The sequence below is a fragment of the Brachionichthys hirsutus genome, chromosome 6, assembly GCF_040956055.1.
Source record: "Brachionichthys hirsutus isolate HB-005 chromosome 6, CSIRO-AGI_Bhir_v1, whole genome shotgun sequence".
NCBI classification, from domain to species: Eukaryota; Metazoa; Chordata; class Actinopteri; order Lophiiformes; family Brachionichthyidae; genus Brachionichthys; species Brachionichthys hirsutus.
Genome location: NC_090902.1, coordinates 14,350,308 through 14,354,543, shown reverse-complemented (window position 1 = coordinate 14,354,543; position 4,236 = coordinate 14,350,308).

Genomic DNA, 4,236 nt, shown 5'->3' with positions numbered 1-4,236 from the left:
TTTGGCCTCTCATTGAACTGAATGTTAGAAGGAAAGCAAGTTAAACAGAAAGAATGTTTGGTTTTTGGGGGAGTTGGACCAAGAGTTGTGTTGCCCTGCGATGAACTGGCGGCTTGTCCAGGGTGTCCCCTGCCTCTCGCCCATTGACTGCTGGGATTGGCTCCAGCTTGGCCCGCGACCCGATGACGGATTAAGCGGTTGGGACAATGAACAATGAATGGACCAAGAGTCAACGGCGTTCATGTGAGCACAGTAATGTGAGATTATGCATCGTCTTCTATCTGCTCAAATGGTTTGTTTACAAATTGAAGCTTTTTTTTTGAGCATCTGCGCTTGGTTGGAACGACTCCTAAATTGTACCATGACTGAGGAGGCACAGCAATGCATTCCGAAGGTCAGTCAATCCCATTGACCCCCAGAGGAAGAAGTCCTCAGCAGCCTCGTTTCTATGGGAACACAGTGGAGCAGCCTTCAGGTCAGCAAACAGGACCGTGTGACTATGAAAGATGAAATTAGAAGCAAAGGAGAGTCATAAGGGCTTCAGAAAACAATCAGGCCTTTCCAGTCAAATTGCCCCACAGACTGAAAAAGATCGAGAACTCAAAGAGCCTTCAGCGCGCTTGTTTTTGCTTTTCCACCGTATCGTAGCTGAAGAGGCTTCAGCACAAAGCAAGGCAATGCAGGGTCATTACTGCGTGTGAGTGGTAGAAGGGAAGGGCAGATATACGATCTAAAGGCCGACAAGAGGACGTAATGACTGGGTTCTTTTGGGGGGTTATTTGTTGGCTATACTATGTTTGAGTAACTTAAACTGTCTGACAGATACTCCACATTAAGTACTACAAAATCGAGCCTGTAGAGTTTTGGACAAGATACACACAGTCACCTTTTTCACTTCAGCAACATTAACACACAGAAGTGAACGCAGTTCTCGTTGTATTCTTACGATTTGTTTCTGTACTGCTTTTCCTTTGAAAGCCAATAACATTGATTTGTCTCTGAAGTAGCTGCCTTATTTGTGCTGTAGATATGGATAGAAGAGCAACACCATCAGAGGCAGAAGACACACACACACACACACACACACACTCGAATGAATCAAAGTATTACGCGTATTAGTGTGACAGGAGCATGCCTGCAGTAGTTTCTGTGTACGTATCTGTGCTTGACTGAAGGAATGTCTTGTTATTTTAATTTCTAGCAGATATTCCTGCTATAACATGATAAAAAGAAGATAAAATAACGTATGTTATGTAGTGTAACTGCAAAAAAAAACTTTCAAAAAGGTCTATCAGGAGGACAGCAGGCGAGAACTTTAAGAAGTTTCCGAGGTTCTCTATTATGACTATTATTATCGTCATCATTATCATCATCATCATCATCATCATCATCATCATCATCATCATCACAGTCTGCATTAGTTCTGCATCACAGAAGCATTTACTGGATACACAACTTATCATGCAAACACTCACACAAAAATGTACACAGGGCGTTTTCCTTTTTGCAATAGGAACTTCCCTTCTCTGCAAGCCGCTCGTGTGTGTGTGTGTGTGTGTGTGTGTGTGTGTGTATGTGTGTGTAAGGTAAGTAAGTGCGTACAATGTGAAATGTGACATCTGAGCTAAATGTCATGATCTCTGCTGATGCAATGAGTAAAAAGAAAGAAAGTTGACGTATGGTCTCATGACTAAATTCATTCAGGGAGTAACTGACCTGCACGGTTAAATTATTTTAGAACATGAATAAAATACCAAAACACACAACATTTTTTGGGAAAGGAGTCGTGACTCTGCCTCAGTTTCTCGCTAAACCCTGACGCTGTATATTCACGCTGAACTATAGGCGCAGCCACAAAACAGCTGGCTGTAATACGAGTCCCAAATCGAATCACATGCACTTCCTGAAACCTTTCTGGTTCCAATAGTGTCGCTTCCCTTTCCGTGACCCACATTAACGCCACCCTTATCTTACTCGCGTTAAATGATGCTGACGAGAGCGTAAAATATTTTTCAGATTCAGAAAAACCGCTACTTAGAGCTGAAGCTAAACCAGCCAGCTTCCATGCACGACCCACCCTGCAGCTGCAACACGTCTGAAGCCTCTGCAAGGGCCTTGTGTGTAAAGAACACTGGCATCAGTTGAGATGAATGAAGTTTATCCATGTTAGGAATATTCCGTTTTGCATCTGATGAAGTGGATAGATCCTTGTTGCAAACTACTCCCTATGCATTATCTGAAAGACTGTCTAAGTTTGAAATGAAAGCGTTTGGTTGGAAAGCTGAGCCGCAGCGTGTGGGAGTCAGAGCTGGCAGAAGAAAGAACAGATGCCCAGAAAGACAGGAAACATCTTCCAACAGTGTTGAGGCGTTGTGTTCGGGCGTGTTAGAGGTGAAGAGGAAGGGACGGAAATGTGGGGAGAGACAAAGGAAAACAGAGGAGAGGAAGGAGAGATGGTGAAAGGCAGGAAGGCAGAGGTGAAATACAGGGAGGAGGGGAGGAAGGAAGAGGGAGAGAGACAGATGAAAATGACAGAACGAGGAGGAAAGTAGCCCCCGTGAGGATTCGAGCTTGTGCTGATTACTGCTAGTGTGTGTGTGTTCCATCCTGTGTGAGGATACGTTAGAACATTCTTGCCGTCCTTCATTATAAGCTCTTTAAATGCAGAAACTGGCATTAAAAGTACAATAGATTTAAAAGTACAATAGAGATAAAGTAGTTCCGACAACGAGGGTTCACAATCAGGATGGCGAATCGTATTGAAAGATTGAAACGCTTTGATTCATGATATGATGAGTTTTATTTTGTCAGATTAAGACGTAAAAATACAACTTAAACAAAACTAAATATACATTACAACCAAAAAAGGAATAGGCAGAAGCAATGCTTATTGTAGCCTATCCTATAATGCAGACGATTAGATTGGCTTTACACATCTTGGTTTGTTTTTGAGCTTCAAACATTTCACTACAATCACTATAAAGGGATTATTTCTGCCTGTTTCTCATTGTGACCGACAGTATAGACATGCACGCACACGCACACACACGCACACACACACACACACACACACATATATCTCGTGAGCCGTGCACTGGTACACTGACTGTTTCTTTATTTTGTCTGTGTGTGTGTGTCACTGTTGTCTATTGTTAATAACTAGCCCAGTGGAGACTAGAACATTTCCTATTTGTGAGTTGTGCCTGCACAGGAGATAATCACAGGAAGGCCATTCTCTTATTTGTCCCAATTCTTTGCAATTATGGAGAGAATGTCCTCTTGGAGATTATTGGATCAAGTTTGAGATGAATAAGGGTCAGTGAGCCTGACACAGTACAAGTTGCATCCGATATAAAAGAATAATGTGCATAGAAGAATAACAGCCAGTGTTTTATCCTCCATGAGTTTTACGGCCACTGATTCAGGACAAAACAAAACAGCCATTTATACGTAACGCGGTTCCACGATGTCATCAATCTTATCATTCAGGGGTCAGAGCGCCAACTAGCAGCAGAGGGACCAGCATCGCCTGAACTCAGGAACACGGGAAAGAGCAATGGCAATGCAATGCAGAGATACTCTTAATTAAAACACTCCTTAATTCAGTTAATTTGTCTTTTTACATTTAAAGATCGCCCCCCCCCCCCCACACACACACACATTAAATACATGGTGAGTTTTTCTTTTTGATAAACCCTGTTGACACCTTGTCTGTCTTCGTGAAAACGTTCAGAATATGTGAACATAAATAACTTGTTTGTTGACAAGTGAGCAAAGCGCCTATACAGAAATGAAACATAATGCAGAATTGTTGAAAAAATTAATCATGTTTCTCTCTGTAGACAATAAAAAAATACATCCATGTGCAATATCGATCAGAAATAGAGATGGAACAGAAACAACGAGATGGAAAGTGGAATGGAGGAGGGGTTATCTTGAAGGAAGAGTTTGTGCAGAGTGTTCTAGAGGAGAATCGAGTGTCGGACAGACTGATGCTGGAGATTGAGGGAGTCATGTTGAATATTAGTGGGTATGTTCCACAAGCAGGAGGTGAGTTAGAGGAGGAGGAGAAGTTCTGGAGTGACTTAGATGAAATGATTCAGAGCATCCCTAGCAGTGAGAGAGGCGTGACTGGAGCAGACCTCACTGGGCGTGTTGGTGAAGGAGACAAAGTGGTGGAGGCTGAAGAATGAAGACTGTTGTGTGGCTTTCAGGGAAAGGTGGGCAAGAGACGCT